General features: G+C 42.1%; 1 non-coding gene across 1 annotated transcript; it reads right to left on the reverse strand.

Moving 5' to 3' along the window:
* Positions 1–3,453: 3,453 nt before the first annotated feature.
* LOC128597814 (U6 spliceosomal RNA) lies at positions 3,454–3,560 on the reverse strand. The gene has a single exon (XR_008383373.1). It is a non-coding gene; the product is annotated as a U6 spliceosomal RNA (small nuclear RNA).
* Between the last annotated feature and the right edge of the window lie 16,626 nt (positions 3,561–20,186).

Raw genomic sequence — 20,186 nt, forward strand, 5'->3', positions numbered from 1 at the left:
CGGAAACCATCCTTCTACTCTTTGTCTCTATTAAATCAATTGTTTTAAATATTTACATATGGGCGGTGCCTGTGGCTCAGTGGGTAGGGTGCCAGCCCCATATACCGAGGATGGCGGGTTCAAACCTGGCCCCAGTCAAACTACAGTAACAAAAAAATAGCTGGGCATTGTGGCGGGCGCCTGTAGTCCCAGCTACTGGAGAATTGCCTTAAGCCCAGGAGTTGGAGGTTGCTGTGAGATGTGACGCCATGGCACTCTACTGAGGGCAGTAAAGTGAGACTCTGTCTCTACAAATTAATAATAATAATAATAATAAAATATTTACAGATATGAGCGAGAACGTGGGAGATTTGTCTTTCTGTGCTTGGCTTATTTCACTTAACATTAATGCTCTCCAGTTCCATCCATGCTGTCACAAATGGCAGGATTTCATTCTTTTTATGGCTATATAATAATATTCTATTGTGTATATGGACCACAGTTCCTTTATCCATTCATCCATTTATGGACACTTACGTTGATTCCAAATCTTGGCTATAATGAATAATGCTGCAGTGAATATGGGAGTGCAGATATCTTTTTGATGTACCAGAAATGGGATTGCTGGGTCATGTGGTAGTTATTAGTTTATGAGGAACTTCCATAGTGTTCTTCCTAGTGGTTGCATTAATTTACATTTCCACCAGTAGTGTTCTAGGGTTTCCCTCTCTCCCCATCCTCTCCAGCATTTATTATGTGCCTTTTTGATAAAAGCCATTTTACCTGCTGTGAGTTAAACTGTAGTTTTCACTTGCATTTCTCTGATGATTATTGATGTTGAGCATTTTTCATACCCTTTGGTCTTCTGCATATCTTCTTTTGAGAAATGCCCAGATATTTTTTAACAGGATTCTTTGATTTTTTTTTCTTTGGTGTTTTCAGAGCTCCTCGTACTCTGTATGTTCTAGTTACATGTATTAATTCCCTGTCAGATAGGTAGTTTGCAAATATTTTCTCCCATTCTGTGGGTTATATTTTCACTTTGTTGATTGTTTCCTTTGCTGTGCAGAAGCTTTTTAGAGTAATGTGATCCTATTGGTCCAAATTTCCTTTGATTACCTATGCTTTGGGAGTATTACTCAAGAAGTCCTTGCCCAGACCAATGTCCTGAAGCAGTTCCCCAATATTTTCTTTTAGTAGTTTCATAGTTTCCAGTCTTAGAATTAAGTCTTTAAACCATTTTGATGTTATTTTTGTATAGGGCAAGAGATAAGGGCCTAGTTTCATTCTTCTATTATAGATATCCAGTTTTCCCAGCACTATTGAAGAAAGTACCCTTTCCCCATTGTTTGTTCTTGTTATCTTTGTCAAAGATAAATTCAGTATAAGTGTGTAGATTTATTTCTGAGTTCTATGTTCTGTTCTATTGATCTATATGTCTGTTTTTGTACCAGGACAAAACAGTGTTCTTGGTTACTGTCACTCCGTAGTATAGTATGAAGTCAGGTAATCTGATTTCTTCAGTTTTGTTCTTTTTGTTCATGATGGCCTTGGCTATTTTGGGTCTTTTGTGGTTCCATGAACCTTTTAGGATTTTTTTTTTTTCTATTTCTAAGGAGAATATCATTTGTATTTTGAAGGAGATTTCATTGAATCTGTAGATTGCTTTGTGTATTATGGACATTTTAACAAGATTTATTTGTCCAATTCATGACCATGGAATAAATTTCCATTTTTTGTGTCCTATTCGGTTTCCTTCATCAATGTTTATAGTTTTCATTATGGAGAACTTTCGCTTCTTTGGTTATTTATTCCTAGGCATTTTTATTTTATTTACAGGTATTCTAAATGAGATCATTTTCTTGGTTTATTTTTCAGATTGTTTACTGTTGGCATATGAAATGCTATTGATTTTGTATGTTGGTTTTGTATCCTGAAACTTTACTGTATCTGTTTATCAGTTCTAATAGGTTTTTTTTTTTGTAGAGACAGAGTCTCACTTTATGGCCCTCGGTAGAGTGCCGTGGCCTCACACAGCTCACAGCAACCTCCAACTCCTGGGCTTAAGTGATTCTCTTGCCTCAGCCTCCCGAGTAGCTGGGACTACAGGCATCCGCCACAACGCCCGGCTATCTAATAGGTTTTGTGTGTGTGTGTGTATGTGTGTGTGGAGTCTAGGTTTCTCTAAATGTAAGATATCATCTACAAAAATAATCTGATTTCTTCCTTTCCAATTTGGATATTATTTATCTTTCTCTTGTCTTATTGCTGTAACTAGAACTTCCATTACTACATTGAATACTAATCATGAAAATAGGCATCCTTATTTTATTCCTGATATTAGAGAAAAGGCTTTCAGTTTTTTCCCATGCAGGATGATGATACTAGCTATAAGTGTGTCATATGTGACTTTTATCACATTGAAGTAAGTTCCTTCTACACCCAGTTTTTAAGAGTTTTTATCATGAAGGATGTTGAATTTTATTGAATGCTTTTTAACCAGCAATTGAAGCAGTCATATGGTTTTTGTCGTTTGTTCTGTTGCTGTCATATATCCTAATGATTGATTTGTATATGTTGGACCATTCTGGTATCCTGGGATGAATCCCACTTGACCATGATGAATATTCCTTTTTTTTTTTTTTTATTGTTGGGGATTCATTGAGGGTACAATAGATGAATATTCTTTTTAATGTGTTATTGTTTGGTTATCTTTTTTTTTAAATTAAATCATAGCCGTGTATATTAATGCAATCATGGGGCATCATGCACTGTTTTTTTTTTTGTTGTTGTTTGTTTGTTTTTTTGAGACAGAGCCTCAAGCTGTTGCCCTGGGTAAAGTGCCGTGGCATCACAGCTCACAGCAACCTCCAACTTCTGGGCTCAAGCAATTCTCCTGCCTCTGCCTCCCAAGTAGCTTGGACTACTGGCACCCACCACAATGCCTGGCTATTTTTTTTTTGTTGTTGTTGTTGTTGTTGCAGCCATCGTTGTTTGACCAGCCCAGGCTGGATTCGAACCTGCCAGCTCAGGTGTACATGGCTGGCGCCTTAGCTGCTTGAGCCACAGGTGCTGAGCCCATGCACTGGTTTTATATACAGTTTGGAATATTTTCATCACACTGGTTAACATAGCCTTCCTGGCATTTTCTGAGTTATTGTGTTAAGACATTTAGTAAGTTTCACATGTACCCTTGTAAGATGTACCGTTGGTGTGGTTCCACCAATCCCCCTCCCTCCACCCAGCCTCCTCCCTCCCCTCCCTTTCCCCTTTCCCCATATTCTTAGTTTATAATTGGGTTATAGCTTTCATATAGAAGCTATAAATTAGTTTCATAGAAGGGCTGAGTACATTGGATACTTTTTCTTCCATTCTTGAGATACTTTGCTAAGAAGAATATGTTCCAGCTCCATCCATGTAAACATGAAAGAGGTGAAGTCTCCATCTTTCTTTAAGGCTGCATAATATTCCATAAAAAATATGGAACGCTTCATGAATTTGCGTGCCATCCTTGCACAGGGGCCATGCTAATCTTCTCTGTATCGTTCCAATTTTAGTGTATGTGCTGTTGAAGCGAGCACTGGTTATCCTTTTCGATGCTCAAAGCACATCCTTGTACCTTCCCTGCTTTTGAGGGTGTGCTTTTGTTGGTGATTTTCCTGTTTAAAATAGCCCCAAAGCATACTGCTGACGTGCCGTCCAGTGTCACAGTGCCAGAAGGCTGTGATGTGCCTCACAAAGAAGACACGTGTGTTAAGCTTCATTCAGGCATGAGTTATAGCACTGTTAGCTATGAGTTCAGTGTTTGTGAATCACTGTAGAAGGTGTCTTTAAACAGAAATTCACATGAACAAAATGATATGTTGTTTAGATAAACAAAATATTGTGACTCGGGGCACGCAGGAACCTAAGTGCACTTGTCTCATGAGAGCAATGGCTCAGTATTCATTAGCCCTGCGCTCAGGGCAGCTCATAGAACGCAACCATGGGGAGTAATGAGAACTGACTGTACGTTTGTAATGTATAGTGGAGTGTCATCTGGTTATAGAGGTCAGTAAGAGAAAGTGAAATTTTGAAAACAATAAAACAAACTCCAATCCCTTCGAGAACTATTTAGATGTGAATTTGAGAGGATCGCGGTATTTTGTTGTTGGTAAAACCTGAGTTTAACTCTCTAAAGCTGTAGTGATTATTGTTTTCTCTAGAATGAGAACACCGTGAGAATTGAAAACAGTTATTCTTATTGACAGTTTCTGATTGAACGCTAAACTTTAGTATTTCTGTGGCCTTCTGTAAGTACAGCAGTATGCTCTTATTGTTAAATGGAAAAGAGTGAGACCTTGTTTCTAAAAATAGCCAGACAGTGTGGTGGGGTGCCGGTCATCCCAGCTACTTGGGAGGCTTGATGGAACACGCAATTTGGAGCCAGAAATTCAGGGGATGATGAGTCAAAACCGTGATACCTGACACTTGTCTAACTTTAAGACAATCTCGATGTTTCTGACGCTCGGTTTTCTAATCTGTAAAAACAGAGAAAATAGTCAATTTCACCTAACTCTTACCTCTTAAAGCTTTTTATTTCATCCTCGCCACACTGTGAGGGAGGCACTAATACCTCACTTTACAGAGGAGGAAATAGAGGCCCAGTGAGGTCAAGTGGCTAGGTCAAGGTCACCTAGCTGGAGAGAGCTGAGGTAGGACTCTGAGCCCAAGGTGCAAGAAGGGCCCTTACCACCTGCCCTCTCAAATAATGGTATAAATCCAGGGCTAATAAAATGTAAGGTAATACTCTTTTTGTCACTAGGGGTTAACATTTTGAGTGTTATTATTTCAAAGGGAATTTTCCCCTTAAAATATTGGTTTTTTGATCTAAGGTATTCCCAAACGACCAGCAGTCTTTGGAACTCAATCCAGACTCAAGTGTTATTGTTGAACCCTCTTTACCACTGTCCATTACCCTTGGAGGCAGAAAGTCATGTTGTTCTCATACTAGAAGGAAAATGAACTAACATGTTAAGCACCTACTCTGTACAGAACACTTACACTAACCAATATTTATACAACAGAACCTCTGTGAGTTGAGGGGTTTGTTGCACCCAAGGGACTGTAGCAAACTGGTCAACATACAGAGGTGGTCAACATGAGGAACTAGGCCCCCTGTACTGATATGTACATGTGGTGTGTGTGGTCTATGACAATTAGCTCAACTTAGGGAGGTGGTCAGCTATGGAGGTTCTACACGTATACTTGGTGCTGCCACAGTAACTGTTCAATAAATACCAACTACTATTCTTTTTTTTTTGGTCATTAAATTTTTTTTTTAATTGTTGGGGATTCATTGAGGGTACAAGAAACCAGGTTACACTGATTGCATTTGTTAGGTACTATCCCTCTTACAATCGTGTCTTGCCCCCCCAACTATTATTCTAAAAAAGAAAAATATTGGTTTTCAAGAGGCTTGTTGAAGTCATTCAGTACCCCTTCATTCACCTGGGGACTTACGTATTTTTTTCTTTTTGGTAAGACTCATATCTAATTTTAAATTGAAAGTGAATTGAAAAAGAGGATTTTAAGTGGATATTTTCTTGATTAAAAAATTTTTTTTTTTTTTTGAGACAGAGCCTCAAGCTGTCGCCCTGGGTAGAGTGCTGTGGCGTCACAGCTCACAGCAACCTCCAACTCCTGGGCTCAAGTGATTCTCTTGCCTCAGCCTCCCAGTAGCTGGGACTACAGGCGCCCATCACAACGCCCGGCTATTTTTTGGTTGTAGTTGTAATTGTTGTTTGGCAGACCCAGGCTGGATTCGAATCCTCCAGCTCTGGTGTATGTGGCTGGCGCCTTAGCTGCTTGAGCTACAGGCGCTGAGCCTTAAGTGGATATTTTCTTTACAACAATCCTGTGTGGAATTTCTTTTTTGCATTGAGAATGGAAAGACTGTGTTTGTATTTGAGAATGGTTTTTCAAAGGCATAAGATGTTAAGTGACAACTCTAACAACAGTTTCACTGGTGGCAACATAAACTAATTAAATTTGAAAAAAGAAAACACAAAAGGAGAAGAGAGTAAAGAAAAAGAAAACAGCAGCAGACAATTGGGGAGCCCCTGAACTTCTATATAAACTCTGCCCCCCCCAAAAGAAAGTTTCCCACTATATTGAGACTTCAGTTTTCTCCAACGCCCTTCGCACTCACTGATTAGCTCGTTTACTGATTTACTTCATGGCTGGACATGGCAGCTCACATCTACAACACCAGCACTTTGGGAGGCTAAGGTGGGAGAATTAAGGCCAGGAATTTGAGGCTCCAGTGAGTTGTGGTGACGCCCCTGCACTCTAGCCTGAGTGACAGAGCAATATCCTATCTCAAAAAAAAGGGGGGGAGAGGGAATGCTTTGATCATTTGCTAATGCTTGTCACTCCTCTAGGCTCAGAGGGGACAGTGATGAACAAGACAGGCACTTGTGTCCCCTCTTTGCAGGAAGCTGACTTTTTGAGAGAGGTGATGGGATGGTGGGGAAGGCTATGAAATGTCTGTCTCTGGTGTTCCTCCCCATCCCCCATCTGTCTTTCTCCTTTAGATTTTTCACTCTGGGGGAAGCAAGGTACCATGCTGTAAGCAGCCCCGTGGAGAGGTCTAATCCAGGTGGCGAGATGCTGTGGCCTCCTGTGGACAGTCAGCAAAATCTGCAGCCTGCCAGCAGCCCCGTGAGCCAGCTGGGAAGCGAAGTCTGCAGCCTGGCGCGCCTGAAGATGCCCAGTCCCCATGAGAGACCTCGGCCGGAGCCATCCAGCTTCGCTGCTCTGACATTCCCGACCCTCAGACGCTACTCGAGCTGATAAACGCTTGCTTGGTGCTGCTAAATTTTAATGTAATTTGTTCTGCCGTGGGTGGTAAAGAACTATAGTTCTAAACTCTTTGTTCAGCCATTCTATTCACATCAACTGGATGGAGCTGACCATTCTGTTAGGAGGTTAGAACCAGGCTGCAGCATATTGCTGAAAAACCCTGCAAAACAGAGCACATGGTTTTCATGCTCATCAATGTCATTTAAAAATATATTAATTAGTTAATTTTAATATGACTCACTGTAGTCAATGTCATTTTGATCCTTAACACTGCCCAACCATGTTTTCCTAGTGAATTCTGTCATTTTCTAACAGTCTGTGCTATTTTTTTTTTTTGTAGGGACAGAGTCTCACTTTATTGCCCTCAGTGGAGTGCCGAGGTGTCACACAGCTCACAGCAACCTCCAACTCCTGGGCTTAGGCGATTCTCTTGCCTCAGCCTCCCGAGTAGCTGAGACTAGAGGCACCTGCCACAACGCCCGGCTATTTTTTTGTTGCAGTTTGTCTGGGGCCAGGTTTGAACCGCCACTCATGGTATATGGGGCCAGCGCCCTACCCACTGAGCCACAGGCACTGCCCAATCTGTGCTATTTTTAAACCTCAGCCCTGGTTGGGCATGGTGGCTCGTGGCAATAATCCCAGTACCTTGGGAGGGCAATGTGGGAGGATCACCCGAGGCCAGGAGTTCAAGACCAGCCTGGACAATAGAGCAAGACCCCATCTCTAAAAAAAAAAAAAATTAGCCTGGCACAGTAGTGTGCACAGTAGTCCCAGCTACTCAGGAGTCTGAGGGAGGAGGATTACTTGAGCCCAGGAGTTGGAGGTTGCAGTGACCTGCATTCCAGCCTGGACAGCGGAGCAAGAGCCTGTGTCTAAGAAATAAATAAAAACTACCCACCATATTGTTTTCCATTCTGTGATGTTATTTGTCAGTAAAAACCCTACAGCATGCATAATATTAATATTTAAGTCTAGAACTTAATGTGACAACTTGAATGAATCTCAGAAATAGGTTGAGCCAGAAAACCCAGACATTAAAGTGTATACAATGTAGGTTATCATTTATATAAGTACTGCGTGCTAACCGATTGCACCACTGGAGTTCCCAGGTTACCATTCAGAACCAAGTAAGTCAGTGCTGTAGAAGGTGGAAGGTGGGGTCAGTGAATGGGAGCAGGCAACAGTTCTGTGGGCCTCCCGCAACGGCAATTTTTTTTTTTTTTGAGACAGTCTCTCACTATATTGCCCTTGGTAGAGTGCTATGGCATCACAGCTCACAGCAACCTCAAACTCTTGGGCTTAAGCAATTCTCTTGCCTCAGCCTCCCAAAGGCAATGTTTTTAACCTGGATGTTGCTTACAGGGGTGTATTTACTTTGTGAAAAATCACCTAGCTGATTATCATGTATGTGTACTTTTTTTGTTTTCTTTTGAGACAGAGTCTCACTTTGTTGCCTTCAGTAGAGTGCTGTGGTGTCCTAACTCACAGCAACCTCAAACTCTTGGGCTTAAGTGATCCTCTTGCCTTAGCCTCCCAAGTAGCTGGGACTGCAGGCTTCCTGCCACACTGTCTGGCTATTTTTAGAAACAGGGTCTCACTCTTGCTCAGGCTGGTCTCCAACTTGTGAGCTCAGGCAATGCACTTGCCTCAGCTTCCCAGATTACAGGCATGATCCACCTGCCTCAGCCTCCCAGATTATAGGTATGGGCCTATAATACCATGCCCAGGCTTTATGTGTTTTTCTGTATGTATACTACACTAAAGATTTACTTTTTATTTCTCTTTCTCTCTCCTTTTTTTTTTTTTTTGGACAAAATCCCACTCTTTTGCCTGGGTAAAGTGCCATGCTGTCGGCCTAGCTCACAGCAATCTCAAACTCTTGGGCTCAAATGATCTTCTTGCCTCAGCCTCCCAAGTAGCTGGGACTACAGACATGTGCTGTAATGCCTGGCTAGTTTTTCTATTTTTAGTAGAGATAGGATCTTGCTCTCAAATTCAAGCAATCCTCTCACCTTGCCCTCCCCCCCCCCGCCCCAATAGTGCTAGGATTACAGCATGAGCCATGCCACTGGTGAGCCATTGCGCCTGGCCTAAAGATTTACTTAAAAAAGAAAAAAGACTTTACATCTTTTGTATTAACCTGGATGGAGTTGAAACACATTCTTCTTAGTAAAGTTATCACAAGAATGGCAAAGCAGGCTCGGCTCCTGTGGCTCAGTGGTTAGAGTGCCGGCCACATGCACCGGGGCTGGTGGGTTCGAACCCTGTCTAGGCCTGCTAAACAACAAAGATAACAACAACAAAAAGTATCTGGGGGGTTGTGGCGGGCACCTGTAGTCCCAGCTACTTGGGAGGCTGAGGCAAGAGAATCACTTAAGCCAGTGGCACTCAACCTTCCTAATGCCAGGAACTTTAATACAGTTCCTGTGGGTCGTGACCCACAGGTTGAGAACCACTGGAAGCCCAAGAGTTTGAGGTTGCTGTAAGCCGTGATGCCATGGCACTCTACCAAGGGCAATATGGTGAGACTCTGTCTCAAAAAAAAAGGATGACAAGCGAATATCCAATGTGCTCAATACTAATATGAAGCCAGTAGACCATCTAATACACGCCCACATAAGAGAAAAACTCGATTCAATTCCGATAAGAGGTCAAGGGGTGGGAGAAAGCGAGAGGGAGGAGAGGGGAGGAGGGAGGGGGATGGGTGTGCTCCTACTTAGTGGGCACAATGTAAGGGTATATGGCACACCTCCTGGGTGGGGGACCCAACTACATTAGGAAGTTGACCTAAGAAATGCAAACATTATACCCTAATTGTTTGCACCCTCACATTTATAAGTAAAAAATAAAATAAGATGGAACTTGGGTTAATCCCATTCCCTTAACCTAAACTTAATCTCCTCATTTTAGTGATCTTTTTAGCTTATTGTTCTAAGACTTATACCGTTGGCCAATGATGGATTGCATATATGACAGAGGTCCTGGGAGATTACAGTACCATGTTTTTATTGTACCTTTTCTATGTCTAGACATGTTCAGATACACAGATACTGCCTATTGTGTTACAGTTACCTGCAGGGTTCAGTACAGTAACACCCTACCCAGCTGTGTAGCCTCAGAGCAGCGGCTAAACCCAACAGCCTAGGTGTGTAGTGGACTGTACCGTCTAGGTATTTATGTAAGTCACTCTGGGATGTTTTATGGTGACAACATTGCCTAATGACGTATTTCTCAGAACATGTCCCCTCCTTAAGTGATACATGACTGTTTTTATTTTTTTGGTCTAAGTTTTCTGGAACTTTCCATCAAAAATCGGAGGCAATTATAAATGGTTAATCAATCAATAAAGTGATTAAATTATTAGCTGAGCATTTTCTATATTTGAGACATCCATCTAGGTATAGAGGAATCGATAAAGAGGGTTAAACGTAGTTTCTATCTTTTAGGAACTTCAAATCAAATTTTGCCCTATTCCTCGCCATTGAGAAGTAATAACTTTCTCTCCTGTTAGGACCTCCCGCTAACTGACTGTATCTCTGGAGCTCTTTCACCGCACTCTCTCATCCAGCCCTTTATTCATCAGCATTTACAGAGGACTTAATATATTTCTGAGATTTCCTTAACATCTGTAATCTCTCCCACCATGCCATTTAACACGCTGAAAGGCAACCATTTTTAAAACCTGGGGTAAAAGTGAGAGCTGCATCATACTTTGCATTTATAGGAGAAGAACTACATAGGAAGCTGGAGTGGGGGGCAGGAGGAAGCCTAAACGTTGGAGACCCCATATGGTACTTAACAGGCCCAGGGAAAAAAATGTGTTCCTCAAGTTTCTGGCAATGTCCTTGAAGGAGAAAGGCTAGATTTTGGTTCTGGAAATGAGGTATGGGTTTTCTACGAGCACCAGGCTTACCAAAAACCCACGGTGTCCACCCAGTGAGGATTTTTTTTTTTCACTTTTTGAGACAGAGCCTCAAGCTTTCGCCCTGGGTAGAGTGCTGTGGCATCACAGCTCACAGCAATCTTGCCTCAGCCTCCCAAGTAGCTGGGACTACAGGTGCCTGCCACAATGCCCAGCTATTTTTTGGTTGTGGTTGTCGTTGTTTGGCAGGCCTGGGCTGGATTCGAACCTGCCAGCTCTGGTGTTATGTGGCTGGTACCTTAGCAGCTTGAGCTACAGGCACGGAGCCCCAGTGAGGATTTTCTATCTGCAACCCTCAGGGCCCTGCCTGTCTCTCTTCGCCTTTTTCTTTTATTTACAACACCTCGAGCCTCTTTGTCACCACCAAAACACGAGCAGAAAGGATGTGTGATTCTAGGGAATTGCTAATAAACTAATTCATGAAATCTCAAGGAAAAGCCAGAATGAGTAATTCTAATTCACTTAAATGTATGCCCCTGTATATACATGAACGCCATAGCAGCCTTTTGGGCTCACTGAAAAGGTGTCAAAACGAAACCATAACAACAGGAGTCCAAAGGTAAGATTTTCTGTTGTTTGTGTGTTTTTTTTTTTATTGCAGCCTTGTGGAAAGACTTTAAAACTCCCAGCCTGTTGGGCAGCACCTGTTGCTCAAAGGAGTAGGGAGCCAGCCCCATTTGCCGGAGGTGGCGGGTTCAAACCCAGCCCCGGCCAAAAACTGCAAAAATAAATACATAAATAAAACTCCTAGCCTGTGAACGATTCACAAGCTTTTCACTTCCTTGACAATGCAAAGCATTTGAGATTCATGATTTAGTAATAGACGTTGTATCACCGAATCTTCTCCTTTGAGAAAAGATAATTGATGATTGCTGGAAAGCCTCTTTCTCACCTGAGATGCGGCCCTGTTGAACTTACTGTAAGCTCATATTAAAATTCTCTGAACGTAACAAATGCAATCAGTGTAACCTGGCTTATTGTACCCTCAATGACTCCCCAACAATAAAAAAAATAAAAAATAAAAAGATCAAGCCAAAAGCAAAAAAAAGTCAACAACGACGACAAACAAACAAACAAACAAACTTCTCTGAACAGAAGCTCTTTCCACACTGCACATGGACAAGATGGTTCTTAGATTAGTAGTCAAATTGGACTCACCATCGCTCCAAAGTCCAGGCCCTTTAAAGAACATCTCTCATTCCTCATTAGCCTTCAAAGCCTGGCCCTTCTGCTGTGGTTCTGTCTGTCCAGAGCTGAGGACGTGTTTGAGGGGAGAATCTGAGTAGCTCTTGTGTATTTCTCTTCCTCCACCAGTGAGTCCTCATCTCTTCATAGAAGACCACTCTGCAAACTTTTCACCTGCCATTCTCACACATGAAGTCCTGAAGTTTTGGTATGATGGTTTATGAGGTTTTGTTATAATAACTTATGAAGTTAAAACTTGTTTTAGGGGAGCGAAAGCTACAATATTGCCTCTGCATGTTCAATCTATGTTATGTATATAAAAGTTGGACCTAACTTTCTAAATAAAATTTGTTAGTGTTGTCACTCGTTTATTGATCAAAGAACTGTGAATAATGGAGGAAGCATCGAAAATCCCCTTTTTCCAGCACTAGCACGAGACGCTGTGGGCAACAAATTGCGCACCCTAGTGGCCAAAACGAGTAATTATCATTGCAGTATTAATTGTAAAAGTCAGAAGGAAAAACAAAGTTACAGAACCCCTTTGTGTATTTAGGTTCTACACATTTCTGTCATCTACTTTTTTTATATCATTTTTAAGCTTTTTACTGGAAAATAAAACACAAGGATGGAAAATATTACAAGAAAAAATGTATGGCAAACACCATGGTAACTACCATCCAGGTCAAGAAATAGAATCTTGCCAGCCACTGAGATCTTCCACGTGCCCCAGCCTGACCATGGCCCATTCCCACTCCATCAACCCCCCAAGAACGAGACAAGACATAATCACTTGCTATGGTTCTTTATAGTTTTTGTTGTGTTGTTTGTTTTGCCCATGTGAACACTTGGGACTCCACAGTTCTCCATGTAAAAAATCCAATATGATTTTAAGTCTCTGAAGCTGCCAGTTTCTCCTCTATTTCTCATTCTTACAATCTGTTGAAAAACCTGAATCCTTTGACTTATGAAGTTCCCCCTACAGTGCCTACTTAATAAAATTATAGTGCCTATTTAAATTTATAGTGCCTACTTAATAAAATTCAACCTGCAAACTCTATGAACTCTTTTGCACCTCTGAGTTGGATGATTCCACATTTATGATCTGGATGTTGCTGACAAAATATTCTCTGTGCAGTTCAGCAAGTTCTGGATTTCCTACAATTTGGCGGCTGGACCCTAAAGTTTGGTAGGTACAGTCCCTTCGGCAAGACTATAGGTCATGATCTGATCTTGAATCAGGAAGCACAAGACAATCATGATTAATGCCTAGTCCATTAATTCACTGGAAATTACAAAATGGCAATATTCTAATCCTATCACTTATTTTTCATTTATTTGTTGCAATTCTTACATACAGAGATACGTTCTCTCATTTACCATTTAATTACCCAGTGGAACAATTTTTATAGGGAAGGCAGAAAACAATGCTTAATTCTTTCCTATTATTTACAAGGTTTTCAAGATTAAAAATTCGGGGCGGCGCCTGTGGGTCAGTTGGTAAGGCGCAGGCCCCATATACCAAGGGTGGCAGGTTCAAACCCCACCCCGGCTGAACTGCAACCAAAAAATAGCCAGGCGTTGTGGCGGGTGCCTGTAGTCCCAGCTACTTGGGAGGCTGAGGCAAGAGAATCGCTTAAGCCCAGGAGTTGGAGGTTGCTGTGAGCTGTGTGATGCCATGGCACTCTACCGAGGGCCATAAAGTGACACTCCATCTCTACAAAAAAAAAAAAAGATTAAAAATTGGTTCCCTCACATCACCAAATGTGATGATTAAAAGTATTTCTTTGATTTTGAGATAGGATCTCATTCTGCTGCCTGGCTGCTGTGCAGTGGTGCCCTCACAGTTTATTGCAATCTCAAACTCCTGGGATCAAGCAATCCTCCTGCCTTAGCCTCTCTCATAGCTGTGATTACAGGTGCATGCCACCAGCTAGTTAAAAAAAAATTTTTTTTTTCTGTAGACAATGGTGTTCTTGCTATTCCCCAGCTGGTCTTGAACTCCTGGCCTCAAGGGATTCTCCCACTTTGACTTCCCAAAGTGCTAGGATTATAAGCCTGAGCCACTGGGCCTGGCCACCACTAGTCTTTATTTTAACATCTCTCTAGCAAAAGTTCTATTTATTCCAAGTTCATTTTCCCTGTAAAAAGAAGAGGGAAAAACATGACGATGCATCCAGGTTGACATGGCTTACACCTAGTGAATACCTTATAGTGCCTAGTTAATAAAATTCAACCTACAAACTCTATGAACTCTTTTGCACCTATGAGTTGGATCATTTCACATTTACAACCTGCTATCCAGTCTCTGTGGTTGTTGATGGTGGCAGTGAGGACAGTAGGGAAAAAGAAGGCTGACTTTCTCCCTTCCCTTACTTTAGACTAGTTTCTCAACCTCTGCACTGTTGACACTTTCGGTTAGATAATTCTGTGTTGTGGGGTGGCTGTTTGTGCCCTGAACCTTGCCTGCTAGATACTGACAGCACTCTTGTTCCCCGTCGTGACAACCAGAAATGTCTCCAAACATTGCCTGACGTCCTCTGGGGACAAAATCACCCCCGGTTGAGGACCTCTGCCCCAAATGTTGCTGTTTTGACACTCATGCATTTTAATGTTAAGCAAGTAACCCCTAAGTAAAAGGGACGTATTTTAAGGTACCAAGTCTAGCCTAACTCATCTTTAAGCAATATTAATATTTTGTGAAAGGAAATCTGTAGCTAAGAGCTAACTTTGTAACAATGAACTCTATTATAATAATGGCTAACATGGGTGGCACCTGTGGCTCAAAGGAGTAAGGCACCGGCCCCATATGCCAGAGGTGGTGGGTTCAAACCCAGCCCTGGCCAGAAACTGCAAAAAAATAAAAAATAATAATAATGGCTAAATTTATAATAATAGTCAACATAGCAATACAACATAACACTCACGTAATTCACAAAACACTTCACTTTTACAATTATACTGCAAATATTAAGCGAACCAAGTAGGGATTATTGAATTTTCCTATTCTGTAGATGAGAATGTTGAGGCCCGAGGTGGTTAAGTACCTTGTGCACAGTCAGAATAACAGGAAGTAGCAGAATAAATGACACACTCTTTTAAAAAAATTTTTTTAATGACACTTTTTTTTTTTTGCAGTTTTTGGCTGGGGCTGAGTTTGAACCCACCACCTCTGGCATATGGGGCTGGCGTCCCAGGCCTTTGAGCCACAGGCACTACCCTAATGACATAGTCTTGATCAGGTGCTCATCTTCATTAACTGTGTCTTGGGTCAGATCTATCTCTAAAGCGCACACACACTCATGTTCACACACATGCATCTTCTCACTCCATTTCTTGCTCTTGCTAAACCCTTGGAATGGTTCTTAAAATTTCTATGTTGTTTAATTTTATTCCAGGAATAAGCCAATACTCTACCATTAAAGCAGGGTCATTAAGTTATTGCATATCTTACCACCAGGTGTCGCTATAGTATACTTACACACGTCTTTTCCATTGGTGCGTTGCTAATTTACTAAGTGCTCCAAGGATTGATAGCGCAGCTAATTTAAATAACTGCATCATGCAACTTGGAACAGCTCAAAGAACACAATGAGAATTCAAAAGGTGCAGAGGGCGATGTTATGAGGACACTAATGAAATACGAACCATGATAAAAAAAGGAATTTTTTTTTTTTTTGTAGAGACAGAGTCTCACTTTATGGCCCTCGGTAGAGTGCCGTGGCCTCACACAGCTCACAGCAACCTCCAACTCCTGGGCTTAAGCGATTCTCTTGCCTCAGCCTCCCAAGTAGCTGGGAAAAGGAATTTTTATTTTTACCACTTGTGTGGTCCACTTTGCATAAACCACGAAGGCAGATGTTTGGTCTTTTTTGCCATGATCCTTTTTGGCAAACAGAATTCATATTTCTCCCATTGCGATTTTCAAGTAACATAGACATAAAATTTTTAAGGTCCTTTACATATTGCTTTTGGATCCCTGTACTTGAGTTTAATTGAGAGCACAGTCCAGAGATGGAGGGTGGGTCTGGGCGCAAAGACATGTAAGGCAGTTTCTACTTTCAAGAAGCTTATGGTCAAGCTCGGCACCTGTGGCTCAAGCGGCTAAGGCGTCAGCCACATACACCTGAGCTGGCAGGTTCCAACCAGCCCAGGCCGCCAAACAACAATCACGGCTGCAACCAAAAAAATAGCCGGGCATTGTGGCAGGCGACTGTAGTCCCAGCTACTTGGGAGGCACAGGCAGGAGAATCGCTTGAGCCCAGTAGTTGGAGGTTGCTGTGAGCTGTGATGCCACAGCACTCTACCCAGGGCGACAGCTTGAGGCTCTGTCTCAAAAAAAGAAAAGAATGAAAAGAAAAGAAGCTTAGAGTCTACATGTGCAGATAAAAGTACCGGGTGAAAACAGATTCTGGAAGGCACGTTAGGACCAAATGACCATTCGGATGGCTGTGAGGGCTGCGTCGCAGGCTCTGAGGGAGGTTGAGGTGCATGATTATGAAGGTCTGCTCTTAATCGGCACCGAAGAAGGAGCAGGCAGAAGCACCAGAGGGCAGAGGAAGCAGCTGAGCTATGATGTAGCCTGGTGACAGCCTTGGCCAATCCCCGGGGAGCTCTGCAACCAGAATGGCTCTTCAGAGACTTCTTGGGTTGGGTTGAGATGGCTACACCTTTATACTCCCTCACTTATCAGCAGTGTATGTGAGCCAGGTCAGAAAAGGGGTGAATATTTGAAAGTGAATATTGACACATTAATACTAAATCCAAATGGCTGCCTTGAGTATTACCGACATTTTTTATGGTGGTAAGATAAATGAGTGATCCGATCATTGGTTGGTCACCACTTTATGGAGGCCAAAATCATAAATGATATGGAAGTAGGCGATTTGGTCTTCCAAAGGTTAAGATCGAACCAAAGTCAGTTAGCAGAAGTGGCCCAAATACTGAAGCCAAAGGCCAACCTGAGAGGGTCTCTAACCTTTTGACCTGGAAATACCACTTCTAGGAGTCATTCTAACTGTAGGGGACATATGGGCTATGTCCACATCTGTCTTCGTGGGACAGCACCTCCTTCCCTGGGGGAATTTTCATCATGGGTTAGGAGGCATTCTGCTGCAGGGTTCCACGGCACATGAGCAGCATGGACAATAGTCCTCCTTTGGTATCCCATTGTTCCCCACTGGCTCTAAGAAGTTTCACTATGGGAGGGAGGGAGTCAAGTGGATCCAGAAGGGAGGGAGAAGAGGAGGAATCACAAGGGAAGGGGCAGTGCAGAGAGACAGGAGGCAAGTGAAGGCCGGGCGTGTTAGAGGAAGCCAGCCAAAGAGGAGCAGTTGTCTGCTCAGGCTGTGCCCTCTCCTGTCTTATTCATTGATGTGGAAGTTAGAGGGCTGGACTGACTTGGGAAGAAGGTGGGACGAGGGGAAGACTGTCACACAGTTTGTCTCCAAGGCTGTCATACCCCTGATGGCCCTGGCTGTTGCTACCTTCACATTCATTCTGACTTTGTAATTGGCTGGTCAGGAGAAACAAGACCTCCCCTTGGCTCTGCGGTTTCTCACTTGCATCCGTGGGTCCTGGTTCTTGCTGTTGAAACACCCCAGGTAAATGACATTATGTTTTGCTGTCTTCCCTACTTAAATTGGTGGTGTGGAATCACTAATGTCTTAGACATCAGACTGATCTTAGAAGTAGCCAGGGTTTCTGTCGCCTTGTTTCAGGTTATGTAAAGTCACATGTACCCCTCTCGGGGTTCAAAGATAATGGACACTCTGGAGAAGGTGAAAATGAAATGTAAGGATTCATTGCTGCCTTGAAAAGAAACTTGTTTATTTGTTTATTTTTACTTCAGTCAATTTAGGGGGTACAAGTAGTTTTTTTGGTTACAGGGATGCACCCTGTAATATTGAAGTCAAGGCTTTGGTGTAACTGTTACCAGAATAGTGTACATTGTACCTGATAGGTTGATTTTTATCCCCCCTCCCCCCAGTGGACATTAGTTTTAAATGTTCATTACACCACTTACAAATATATATATATATATGCTACATACAAGTGAGAAAATGTTATATTTGGGTTTCCATTCATGAGATATTTCACTTAGATTAATGGTCTCCACTTCTATACAAATTGCTACAAAAGACATTATTTCATTCCTTTTTATGGATGAGAAGCACACACCTTTTATGGTGGGTGTATTACACTATTTATATATTATTGTCATAATAAATACTGGTCACTCTTGTTATCTTGTATCTCTTGTAACTGCAGAAGTCAAATGGGACTTGAGTATTACAATTTTAATACAGGTTTTTGCTTGCTTAAAATAGGTACACATTGGCTCCACGCCTGTGGCTCAAGCAGCTAACGCACCAGCCACATACACCTGAGCTGGCGGGTTTGAATCCAGCCCGGCCCGCCAAACAACAATGATGGCTGCAACCAAAAAATAGCCGGGTGTTGTGGCAGGTGCCTATAGTCCCAGCTACTTGGGAGGCTGAGGCAGGAGAATTGTTTGAGCCCAGGAGCTGGAGGTTGCCATGAGCTGTGACACTACAGAACTCTACCCAGGGCGATAGCTTGAAGCTCTGTGTCAAAAAAAAAAAAAAAAAAGTACACATTTTTTGGCTCTCATTGTATATTTAAGATTGTTTTAGCTTCTTGTAGAATTGCTCCCTTTATCATTATATAATGATTGCCTTTGTCTTTTTTTTTTAGCCTTGTTGATTTAAAGTTTACTTTATATGATAGGGGAATAGCTATTCCTGCTGCTTTTTGGTTTCTATTTTCATCGAACATTTTTTTCTACCTCCTCTGAGTCTTTGAGAATCTTTGCAAGTTAAATGGCATGTATTTGGGGTGTGATTTTGTTTGTCCATTCAGCCAATCTATAGTTTTTGTTGTTGTTGTTGTTGTTTGGCCGGGGTGGATTTGAACCCACCACCTACGGTCTATGGGGCTGGTGCCCTACTCAGTGAGCCACAGGCACCACCCACCAATCTATAGTTTTTAAGTGGAGCACTAAGACTGTTGACATTCCATGTTAGCAATGGTCTACGAGATACAGTTCTGTTCATCATTGTTAGAGAGTTGCTTTCTTTTCTCCCTGATGTTACTACTTTGTTTTAGGAGAGTTATGAGTTTTAACTTCTCAGGCGTTTGTTTTTACACTGGTGGGTACAAAGCACTTTCAAGCGTGTCTTGTAGAATAAGTCCGGTGGTGACAAATTTCCTTAGTGTTTGCTTGTCTGGGAGAGATTTTATTTCTCCTTCATTTCTGAAACTTGCAGGTTATAAAATTCTTGCCTGGGAGTTATTCTGTTTAAGGGGACTAAATGTGGGACCCCAATCGCTTCTGGTTTGGAAGGCTTCTGCTGAGAAGTCTGCCATCAGTCTGATGGTTTTCCTTTCTAAGTTACTTGGTGCTTCGGTCTTGGCGCTTGTAGGATTTTCTCCTGCACTTCACTTTAGGCCGGGCTGATGACAATGAGCCTCGGTGATGTCTAATTTGCCTGGATTTTCCAGGTGTTTGGTGACCTTCCTGGGTCTGAATATTTAAATCTGTAGCAATACCAGGCAAATTTCCCTCCATTATTCCCTCGAATAGCTTTTCCATGATTTCTGCCTTTTCCTCTTCTCCATCAGAGTAACTATGATTCTTATATCTGTTTACTGTATATAGTCCTTTATTTCTGAGAGAGATTGATCATTCTTCTTGCATTCTTCTTGATTCTTTTTCTTACATTTTTTACTGGGCTTTTATTCAAGCCCTGACTTTCTTCTGTGTGGTCTGGTCTGTTGTTAAAACCTTCTAATGTTTTTTGAAATTCCCTGAATGACTCTTTTATTCCCAGAATTTGTGTTCTATGTTTTATCATATTATCTATCTCTTTAGTGAATTTTTCTTTCTTCTTTTGTTTTTGTAGAGTCAGAGTCTCACTTTATTGTCTTCCGTAGAGTGCTGTAGCGTCACAGCTCACAGCAACCTCCAGCTCCTGGGCTTAGGTGATTCTCTTGTCTCAGCCTCCCGAGTAGCTGGGACCACAGGCGCCCGCCACAATGCCTGGCTATTTTTTGTTGCAGTTTGGCCGGGGCCGGGTTTGAACCTGCCACCCTTGGTATATGGGGCCGGCACCCTACTCACTGAGCCACAGGTGCCGCCCATTTAGTGAATTTTTCATTCAAGCCCTGAACTATTTTTTCATTTCTTTTGTGTTGGCTATCAACTTTTTCATCAATCCCATTGATCTTACTTGGCATC

Source organism: Nycticebus coucang, chromosome 10 (assembly GCF_027406575.1).
Source record: "Nycticebus coucang isolate mNycCou1 chromosome 10, mNycCou1.pri, whole genome shotgun sequence".
Lineage (NCBI taxonomy): Eukaryota > Metazoa > Chordata > Mammalia > Primates > Lorisidae > Nycticebus > Nycticebus coucang.